The following is a 12,404-nucleotide window of genomic DNA, read 5'->3' on the forward strand; positions in this document are numbered from 1 at the left end:
GATAATTTCTTAACATTGTTTCCAATGAGTAAGATATCATCTACATAAAGAACCAAGAATACCACTATTTGACTTGCCTTCTGTTGGTAAACACAGGGCTCATCAATATTTTGTTCAAAGCCATAGGTTTTGATTATTTCATCAAACCTAAGAATCCAGGAACGAGAAACTTGCTTAAGTCCATAGATGGACCTATTCAACTTGCAAACTTTTCCTTCTTATCCAGATACTTTAAATCCTTCTGGCTGATCCATATAAATGACTTCGTCAAGCTTTCCATTAAGAAAAGCTGTCTTGACGTCCATTTGCCAGATCTCATAGTCGAGAGCGGCTACTATGGATAGGAGGATGCGAATGGATTTGAGCATGGCTACCGGACTAAAAGTTTCCTCATAGTCCACGCCTTCTCTTTGGGTATAACCCTTTACCACTAATCGAGCTTTATAAGTCTCGATATTTCCATCAACACCTCGTTTCTTCTTGTAGATCCACTTGCACCCAATGGCCCTAAAGTCACTAGTTGCTTCCACAAGATCCCAGACGGAATTTGAGTACATGGACTCCATTTCCTATTTCATGGCTTCGAGCCATAGTTCCTTTTCAAGGCTTGCCATTGCCTGTTTGAAAGACAACGGATCATCATCACTAGTGTCACCAACAACCATATTGGTTTCACCATCCAAACCATAGCAAACTGGGTTCCTAGAAACCCTCCCACTACAACAAGGTTCCGTGACTGATTGCTCAGGAACAGTGGTACTTTCTTCATTTAAATCGACTTGCGTCGGTTGTACATGAAGAGTAGGAATTTCATCATCAACTCGCGTTGATGATGATGGAACATTGGTTGGAGTCAATTCTTTAACCATCTCCTCTAAAACTACTTTGCTGTGAGGTTTAAAGTTCTGGACATGGTCATTTTCCAAAAAAGTAGCATTTGTAGAAGTAAACACTTTCTTTTCTAAATGACTATAGACAAGTCCACCCCGAGTACCTTTAGGATAGCCAACAAACATGCAAACTTCAGTTCGCGGTTCTAGCTTGGTGTTTGGGGTTGATTTTGACGCTTGGTTTTCAGGGGAAATCGCAGGGGAGAAGACCAGAGTTTTTCTGGTCTGTCAGTGGCACCCCAACGCCACTTCTGGCGCCCCAGCGCTAGGCAAAGCAGGAACTGAGGGTTCTCTATGACTTGGGCAGCGCCCCAGCGCTACCAAGCAGCACCCCAGCGCTAGTTCACTTTCCAGCAAACCTATTTTTAGGGTTTGGGATGACTTTGGGGGCTCGGGGGATGGTTCCACTACCACGTTTGGGTGGTTTGGGTGTCCCGAGAGCACGGGAATTGTCCAGGGAGTGAGGTTTTAGATTATAATCCTTTTTATGATTTTTTTATTGATGGGATTCCATATTTGGTTATGACTAGGGGACCGCTAAAGGATCAAAGGATTGATCGTTCTCAAGGGTCGTTCTTTTACTAATTCTTGCTCGAACCCAAGGTAAGAAAATTGCACCCTATATATGACATACATGGTTATTATTGAGGCATGTCGAGTGTTCAAATTTGATGCATGTGACGCACGAGAAACATGTTGTTAGGGCATGCCATGAATGTTAAATATGAGATTGATCAGAGCTTGAGTCTCTGTGTTTGTGCATGATCCTAATAATGCTAGCGATTGTTAAGTAAGCATGCTAAATGCCCTGTATTCGGATATGTGACATATGATATATGCCTTGTATCATTGCTTAGTGCATACGGCACTGACTAATCATAATCGGCACTGGTCACGTGTTGCTGACCTAAGAGTCAAAAACGACATAAGCGTCATGAACGCAGAGCCGATAAAAGATTAGATCTAATTGACATCATAATTGAATGACTCATATGGAGCATTAACACTGGACCGACGCTAAGTTGAATGAATATTATAAGCGCTTTTCTAGTCTATGACTAGTTACTCAGAGCCAGGGCCAAAGGCCTAGGTGACTGTTTTGTCACATGGCTAAGGGAGCGGTACCCACAGTATTGACTATATGGTCACTCGGTAGGTTTATGTTGGTGACTATGTCATCAAATACCTATCTTGTTCAAGCTAGTGAAAGGATCACTTATTTGTAAAGCCCAGGTGACCGTATCGTCACATGGCTAAAGGGAACAGAACCCACCTTAGTGACTTTTACAACTGTCACTCTTTTATTTAGGGCTATAAGCCCAGCAAGGTTATCGTAACCACCAGTGTTAAATCACTTATCTGATTAGGATTGACTTGATATTCATTCACTCAAGAGAGCAGGATTTCTTATCCTGGATACCCCATCATTATTGGAACTTATTTGCATGCGTGGTTAGGCCTATTATTGCTAGGCATGCACTTTATGATTTGATGACATGTTATTACTGTTCATGAGCATATTAAGTTTTCTTGTTGTGCTTCGGCTCATGGGTGCTATGTGGTGTTGGTAAAGGCAAAAGAAAGCTAGACCATCCTTGAGTTGGAGAGCTTAGGTGACGATGTGTACATATGCGGCTGCTCGACCGCCACGGCCGAGGGTTGAAAGAGGAACTAGGGTTAAACCTTGTTTTGCTGCTTAGATCGACTGGTTGTAAATATTTTCTTGTAATGAACCTTTAAATTATATTTTTTTGGGATCCCAATGTATACAATAAACGTTCTAATGAAACATTATATCTTAAAAAAAAATTAATCCCTAAACCGCTAATCATATTTAGTTACACGATTTTGGCCAAATATCTCGATTAGCGAGTTTAGCACTATTTAAATGTGCACCGTAACGGTCCCTAGAGTTTAGGGAGTTACAGCCGGCCTCTGATGCTCAACCTTGACCTGCTGACAGGTCAGGTACCTCGCTACATACTCTGTCACATCCCTCTTCATCCCAGGCCACCATTACAAAACTCTCAGGTCCTGGTACATCTTTGTGGTGCCTGGATGAAGAGAATACGGAGTAGTATGAGATTCATCCAGAATCTCTCGTCAAATCTCAGTGTCCATTGGAACACAAATCTGACGCTTATACCTCAAAAAACCCATACTCGACACTGTATAGTCCTTAGCTACTCCAGCTAAGACATCCTCTCTATCCTGCCCCAACTGTGGATCATCCAACTGTCTCTGCTTGATTCTCTCCAAGAGGGATATTGGCCAACCGGCCCACCACCTACTCTATCCCTGCTCGAGTCATCTCATCAACCAACTTCCTCAATATCTGTCTGGCACTATATAACTGTCCCGACCCCTTCCGGCTCAAGGCATCTGCTACCACGTTGGCCTTCCCAGGGTGATAGAGGATCTCACAATCATAATCCTTTACCAGTTCCAACCAACGCCTCTGCCTCATGTTCAGATCCTTCTGAGTAAAAAAGTACTTCAGACTCTTGTGATTAGTGTATATCTCACACTTCTCACCATACAAGTAATGTTGCCACACCTTGAGTGCAAAAACAACCACTGCCAGCTCTAAATCATGTGTGGGGTATCTCTGCTCATAGTCCTTCAACTGACGTGATGCATAGGCAATCGCCTTTCCTGTCTGCATAAGTACACAACCCAGACCTTGTCTCGAAGCGTCACAATAAACCACAAATTTACCTTAATCTGTAGGAAGGCTCAAAACTGGTGTGGTGATCAAACTCTCCTTGAGCTTCTGAAAATTGTCTTCACACTTGTCCGACCAAACAAATTTCTGATTCTTGCTTGTCAACTCTGTCAATGATGATGCAACCATGGACAACCCTTCCACAAAGCACCGGTAATAACCTGCCAAACCCAAGAAACTTTTGATCTCTGAAGCGTTCTTCGGTCTTGGCCAATCTCTGACTGCTTCAACCTTCACTGGATCCACCTTAATACCATCTTTACTGACTATGTGACCTAAGAAAGTCACATGTGGCAACCAAAACTCACACTTCTTGAACTTTGCGTACAACTTGTGCTCTCTCAACCTCTGTAATACCAACCTAAGATGATGCTCGTGTTCTGTCTCCGTCTGAGAGTATATCAATATATCGTCGATAAAGACAATCACAAACTGATCTAGGTAGTCCTTGAACACTCTGTTCATCATATCCATAAATGCTTCTGGGGCATTATTCAATCCAAATGACATAACCAAAAACTCATAATGCCCATACCTGGTGCAGAAAGCTGTCTTCGGTATATCTTCCTCCTTGATCCTCAGTTGGTGATAACCAAATCGAAGATCTATCTTAGAGAATACTATTCTACCCTGCAACTTGTAAAACAAATCATCAATCCTTGGTAGAGGATATCTGCTTTTGATAGTCAACTTATTCAGTTCCCTGTAGTTGATGCACATCCTCAGAGAACCGTCCTTTTTCTTCACAAAGAGAACTGGTGCGCCCCATGGAGAGAAACTGAGCCTAATAAAACCCAAGTCCAGTAACTCATGTAGTTGAACCTTCAGTTCCTTCAGCTCGGCAGGAGCCATCGTGTACGGTGCCTTAGACACTGACTCTATCCCCGGTGCCAACTCAATCACAAACTCAATCTCCATGTGTGGATGTAACCCTGGACAGTCCTCTGGAAACACATCCAGAAACTCATAGACTAGCCGAGTCTGTTCTGGTCCCACTGGCATGACCTGAATGGTGTCCACCACACTAGTTAAGAACCCTATGCATCCTCCCTGCAATAGGTTTCTAGCTATAAGTATTAATATCATAGGTATACAGGGTCCATGCACAGTGCCAACAAAAACAAAGGGGTCATCACCCTCTGGCTCAAACGTTACCATCTTCTTCTTACAGTCTATCGATGCCACATACTTCTCTAGCCAATCCATATCAAGAATTATGTCAAAATCAGTCATCTCTAACTCCACCAAGTCAACTGACAACTCCCTGCCATCCACTGTAACTGGTAGTGACCTAATCCATCTCCTGGATACCACTAATTCTCCAGTAGGCAATACTGTACCAAAGCCCACAGAAAAGAAGTCACAAGGTCTACACAACCCATCTATAATCCTACTAGCAACAAAGGAATGCATAGCACCTGAGTCAATAAGAACAGTATAAAAGGTTTCAGCACTAGAAAGCTGACCTGTAACCACCGAGGGACTAGCCTCAGCCTCTGTCTGGGTCAAAGTGAACACCTGAGCTGGCGTCAGGCTGTATACCTTCTTCGGCTCTTCTTTTCTGGCTCTCGGGCAGTCTTTCTACAATTGCCCCTACTACCACAAACAAAACAGGCCTTCGCCCGACACTCCCCAACATGACGCCTCCTGCACCTAGGACACTCTGGGAATGCCCTCCATATCTCACCACCACCCTGGCGACCTACCTGCACACCCCGTGGCCTCCTATCTGGCCTTGGAACTTAAACAGTGTCTGGGGTCTTTCTCTTCTGATCACTGGGGCCTCCGCCCCTACCAAAACCTGGGAATGGAGGTCCCGACCTCCTAGAATCTCTTATGGCTACATTATCATGCCAGATCTTATTCTCAGCACTCTCAGCTGTAAACGCCTTCTCTATAGCCTATGCATAGGTAGCCACTCCCGGCACAATAGCAATGCGAACATCCCAGGCTATCATAGGCTGTAGCCCCTGTAGAAATCTCTCTCTTCTAGTCCCATCAGTGGGCACCAGATCCCTGGCAATTCGCCAATCTGTCAAATTTTAGGGCATATTCGGTCACTGACATGCTACCCTGAAGTAACCTGCTGAACTCCTCAGCCTTCGCAGCCTTAACTGCGTCAATGTAGAATTTCTCATTAAACAAGGTTATGACTTCTTACCACTCCATTTTGGTAACTGCTCTAGTCTAGGATACCACCTCCCACCATATTCGGGCATCCTCCTGAAACATATAAGTGGCGCAGGCCACTGATGGACCCAAAACGGGTATGTTTTAAATATTTATAACTCGCAAGCGCACGAATCGTATTTATAGAATAGTGTTCGTGTAAGCACGAGGTCGAACCCAAAGGAGCTGTCTAAAATCGAAAAGGAAACTATTTTAAACCAAAATTAATAAATTCTAACCTAGTTCCAAAGATTGATGGGATTTTTGTATAATAAAAATAAAATATAAGATACTAATAAAGAAATTAAAGACAATATATATAACATAAATTAATAATAGAAATGAAGATGGTAAAATAAGATTATTAAGGATTAGAATCCACAAAATATAAGTTCAATAATATTTATAAGTACATTGATTCCCAAGTTTTAGTGATAGTTAAAATAAATCAAACTATCATTTTCTAAATAAATTTATAATTTTAAGCACAAATTATTTCTAAAAAGATAGGATTTTTCTTCACTTTTCAAAGTTATAATTTCAAAGCATTTAGTGTAAATCAATCTAATGAAATAACAAATAAATCAATGAACATTATTTATAAGGCAAAACATAATATTTTTGTTCTAAGCATGGATGTGTACAATTTAATGACACATCTTACACAAAGAATATTATGTATTTGCACTAATGAAGAACAAAGTTTAAATATGTGCTAACAATCCAAAATACATGATATTTAAGATGAAAGAAGATATTTGAAGAAGAAAATTCCATAAACTTTATTGTACAAAATGGGAAATCAACATACAAAATAAATACTATCTAGTTACATAATGTTTCATCATCACCTTAATAATCTTAAAAAGATTAGAAACTCATAACTAGAATAGAAAATACACTAAAAATTACAAACATAAATAGGAAAATTTGGAGGAGAAACCCCCAAAATTTCCTCTAAAAATACATAGAAAAAAATAAAAAGAAGAAGAAGATGAAGAGAATAGAGAGGTTTTGAAATGTGTAGAGTTTTTGGTATGGTAACCTCCCCTCCTCCAAATGGACACCAAAAATCCTTTATTTATAGCCAAAAATGATGATTAAAATAATCAATTCAAATTAATTAAATTGATTAAATTAATTGAATTAATTATAATATGGCAAATAGGGATAAATTATAGGGTGTAATAATTATGTTTTGGGGTAAAAAGTGTAGAAAGTGAGGTAAAAAGTGGTATTTGTGGACATAGGGGACATTTTGGGCTCAAGAAGTTGCTTTGTGGCTGTTGGGTCTTGTGTGGGAGGCTGAAAGCATGCATGACTTTGGAGGATACGGCTGGAGCAGGAGGCGTACGGCAAGGGAAAGAAGATGGGCCTGAAAGATGGCTTGGCTTGGGCCTTGCTATGTGGTGGTGGCCCAAATGGATTTGCTGGCCTTTGCTGAAGGGAAATATGGGTGACGTTGGGAGGTGGCAGCTGGCGTGGGAGTGTGATGGCTGAAGTGATGATGGCTGAATGGTGAAGAGCTTGAGGGAGAGAAGTTGATGGAGGTGGCAGGAGCCTCATTGATGCTGGAGGTGGAGTTGAACGTGGGTGATTGGCTATGTGGCTGAAGAGGGAATTGAAGATGGGTTGGTGACTTTGTGGGCCTTGGCTTTGGATGCAAGCCCAACGGCTGGGAAGGACTGGGCCAGGCGGATTGGGCCAGACTTGGGCTTCGGTAGTGGGCCAAATGGGTTACAAAAATGTCACTTTTTCTTCTCTTTTTCAGCTTTATATCTTTTCTTTTCTTATCTTTTCAAAGCCCAAAAATACCATAAATTCCCTACAAAATAAGCATAAAATATATCATAATAAAATATTTTCAACTATAAAATAAATCAATTTAATTTTTTGAAAATATTAATTATAACTTAATTTATATTTAACATTTAATTTCAATAATACAATATTTTTACCTCAAACTAAACCACCATAATTCAAATAATTAACTACAATATTTTACAACAAAATAATTATAAAAACACACAAAAGTATATAAAATCATGATAAGACTAATAAATTCAAAATTACTTAAAAACTTAATAAATTATTTAAAAACTCAAGAATTAAGCAACAATTAGCACATAAAAAGTAGTAAAATAACTTTATTTTGTAGAGTTATCAGCCACTCTCTCATTACCACCTACCCTCATAAAGTCTAGGATAGTGGTTATCATGGTCATCCACTACTCAACCTTCAGTGGATCAAAACCACCCTAAAAAACTGGAGGGTGCTGCTTCTTGAATCTCTCATATAGGGGTTCCCACCTATCTCCCCCTGTCTAGGGCTGTACAACTGCCGGTACCTCAGGTTGTACCACTACTGGCACGCAGCCTATTGGTTCCCTGCTGGAACCTGTTGCTGTCTTAAGAGGCGTATCTCTTCTTCTTGCCTCTCTAACCTGGCTTGCATGTCAGCAAGCACTTGCTGCCAGTTTTCTTGAGACGGCGGTGGGGCCTGGCCCTGAACATTCCCTTCACTGGCCTGTAACTCTTGGCCAGCCAATCTCTCTGACCTTCGAGGGTTCATTCTGACACTCTATCCAACCTACAGAGATCAATTGGCCATTAGGTAAGTCATAACTATACCACTTGCTGCCTGACGGTCCAAGTTCATCAAATAACACACATATGCAATGCTAATAAGCATGCCCTCACATAATAAATATACTCATTCATTCATAGTGCTAATAAGCACCTCCTGGTATCCATAAGCAAATAACAATACATATAAGCTTATCAAAGTATTTTCCATAAATCCAACATAACTAATAAGCATGTTCTTCAACATTCATGCAACAGTCAAGGGCCAGGCCCTATCAGATAATCTCATGCTTCCTAAACGGGCATGCAGATAAGGCATTCATATCATATTTAAGCATTTAACCATATAAACACATAACAATTACCAAACCCTGAGTCGAGCTTGTCTTTAGTGGCGAGTGTACATGCTTGGCCAGTCTTTAGGAACCGCTAAACCTTGGCAGCTCTGATACCAAGTTATAATGCCCTCCAAATCCAAGACCGTTACATTGTGTACTTAAAATTGTGTCAGACCTGCTAGTTAGTTCATTTGGCTTAAATAGTGTAACTAAGGTTAGTGATAAGAGTTAGGGTTAAAAATTTTGGTCAAAGAACCATTGACTTTTGTTTCAAAAGTGTTACACAATATGGGATCCCAAAATAATACAACACAACTATTTAAAAGGGTAAATACATAACAAAAAGTTACATCAGCCAGCCTAAGCGGCAAAATAGGGCTATAACCCAGTTCCTCTGAGATACCCCGACCATGATGGTCAAGCAGTCGCATATGTACACGCTGCCACCGAAGCTCTCCAACTCATGGCTGGTCAAGCTTTCCCTTTCCCTTACCTGTACCACAAAGCACTTATGAGCCGAGGCTCAGCAAGAAAACAGAACATGCAATAATAGAGAATATAACTAAAAAATAACCATTCAATAAAATCAGTAATATCCACTCATAACCAATATCTTATAAATTTAATCGCATGATCATTGGATCAACCTGGGGTCATCGCCCTATTTAGTTGGCTTTTAAGCCAACTCTCAGGCCTATGCCCTATCTACGTGACCATAGAGTCACCTGGGGCCTCGCCCTCAGCTCTGTCCCACTATCCATAGAGCTAGCAAAACCCTTGTGGTTCACCTTTGACCTTATAGTTGATCAACGTAATAGTACATTGAAGGTTTAGGCCAATGCCTCTCAACCAGCGCACAACGCGCTATTGCCGTCCTTGACTTATAAGTCAAGCCCTGATTCGGGATTACATACTTCACTTATAAGAAATAGATGTGGATAGGCACATCCCAACAATTAAGCACATATTCATGCTAATCATACAATTCCATTGAATAACCATACCCACGATACCAGACATAATCACATAAGGGGTCGCATGCCCTAATCATAGAATTCATGTAACGAATATAAGCACTTAAGCATTTATCAACAAGCCTTTAGAACAATAGCCTAACATAATCAATTCAGGTGCCCAAGCCCTAACCATATTCAAATACAATAGACGGGCTAAGCGCTAATCACACACAACACGTTCTGGGTCCAGTTTTCTTACCTTAGGTCTGAGTAAGCATAAACGAGAACGACCCTCGAGCACGATCCCAGTTCCGAGCCCTTAGCGAAACCCTAAGCCACAACCATAAAATAGGATTCTATTAATATCAAGCGAAGTCCTAGCGTCCGGGGCCTCAGGTTCCACCAAACCGGGTAATGGAAACAATCCCGAGCCCTAAGGAAAAGTATTATTTTGAAAACAACCTCCCAAGGTAAAACTGCCCAGGCAGGCTGTGACTTGCCCCCCTGTAGATCACGGTGCGCTCCCCTGACCAGGCTTTATCTCCTCTCTGTCCAGAGGTATGGGCCGCGACTTGGCCTCTCAAGTCGCGGCGCGCCCCCCAGGCAGAGGCCTCTCATGGTGCATGGCTCTGAATGAGTCGCGGCTTACCAAGAACAAAGTCGCGACTTAGCCCCACGAACCCAGAATATCCTCCATTTCCAGCAGTCAAAACCCATCCACTCTAACCCAAAATCATTTCAATAACATAATTTAACCATCACAATAGTACTAATATGTTCCTAGCAACAAAACCCACCAAAAACTTAGCTTAAAGCTCATCAAAACTACACATTTGATCTTTGAAAATCACAAGCTCATAAACACTTAAAAACCAGCCAAGAAACACACAACTTAATTGCTAGAATTCATAGTTTATGGCTTACCTCTACTGAAGATGGATTCCACAAACTGCTACTGAATTAATCATCAAGATTTTAGCTTCAATTCATGTTATCCTAGCCCAAAAATCCCTTGGTTCTTCAAGGACTTAGCTTGGAAAGCTTGAGAGAAAAGAGAGAGAGAAGGGGTCGGTCTAGGTAGCAGCTTCTAGCATTTCTTTTTGTTTTATCTAACTTAACTAACTTAAGCTAATCCCAAGACTCGGGATACAAAAAACGTCCCCGAGGGAAAAATGGTAAATTTCTTCAATATTCCCTCCTAAACTTTCTAACTTCAAATATATCTCCAATTACTTATTTTCATAACCCAAATAAATGTCTATTACCCAAAACACCCCTTGACTCGCCTCGAGTCGAGTATCGGGTCCCGTTGTGACTTTCCCGCTAACTTGCTCCCTAGGATCGCCTCGTGCCGAGTATCCCAAAATAACCCACATAATAATGTGGTCTCTCACATATATCACATATATGCACATAAATAAACAATTATGCCTGCAATGGGCCAAATTACCAAAGTCGCCCTTCTAATAAGAAGCGGGCCCACATGCATATTTAATACCCCTAAATATGTGCATTTAATCATATTATCACATAATCCACATAATTACAATTAATATAACAATTAAACACATAATTCAATATATTGCCATCCCGGCCCCCTAATCAAGGCCCTAAGCCTTATTAGGTAATTTTGGGACATTACACCTAAGCTAATGGTCAAGTAGAAGCAGTGAACAAGACTATCAAAGACACTTTGAAGAAATGCCTGAACAAGCCAAAGGAGCCTGGCCATAATTACTTCTGGAGGTCCTATGGTCACATTGAACGATGACTCGAATGGCGACAGGCCATACCGTATTCTCTTTGGCATTTGGTCATGAAGCCATGTTGCCATTTTAACTCACTCCCCCATCGCATAGACGAGAGACATGCAATCAAGGGAGGAACCATCAACTAATAGAAGAGTTGCTCAATTTAATTGAAGAAAGACGAGAAAAGGAAAGTCTCAGAGTAGCAGCACATCAGCAAAAAGTGGCTAGATACTTCAACTCCAGAGTGAAAGATCAAAATTTCCAAGTTGGAGACTTAGTACTCAGGAGGGTGTTCCTAAACACTAAGGACACTGTAACAGAGTTACTAGGACCTATTTGGGAAGGGAAATACCTTGTGGAGGAGGTGATCTCACCAAGGACATACAAAATAGCTCGACTGAATGGAGAACTAATCAAAAACTACTAGAATGGCGAACACCTCCGCCGGTACTTTCAATGAAGCTGTTCAGCAGCAACATGAGTTTTAATTTACAAATGTATTATTTTAAAAATATCTATGTAACAGCCATTGTGCTTCAATGAATGAATTTAATTAAGTTTATCTTAATTCTTTAAATTACATTCAACAAGGGACAGGTCCAAGGACCTTGTCACCTAAATTAATGGATCATGTTTGATCTTGGTTCTTAAGGAGCCTATCGACCCATACGATCCAAAAGAGAGACAAGTCCTAGGACCTTGTCGCCAAATTAATGGATCATGTTAGATCTTGGTTTTTAAGGAGCCTATCGACCCATACTATCCAAAAGAGAGACAGGTCCTAGGACCTTGTCGCCAAATTAATGGATTATGTTCGATCTTGGTTCTTGAGGAGCCCATCAACCAATACGATCCACAAAAGAGACAGGTCCTATGACCTTGTCACCAAACTATTTGATCATGTTCGATCCTGGTTCTTGAGGAACTTATCGACCCACATGATCAACAAGAGAGATAGGTCCTAGGACCTTGTCATCAAATTATGGATC

Source organism: Humulus lupulus, chromosome 8 (genome assembly GCF_963169125.1).
Source record: "Humulus lupulus chromosome 8, drHumLupu1.1, whole genome shotgun sequence".
Taxonomy (NCBI): domain Eukaryota; kingdom Viridiplantae; phylum Streptophyta; class Magnoliopsida; order Rosales; family Cannabaceae; genus Humulus; species Humulus lupulus.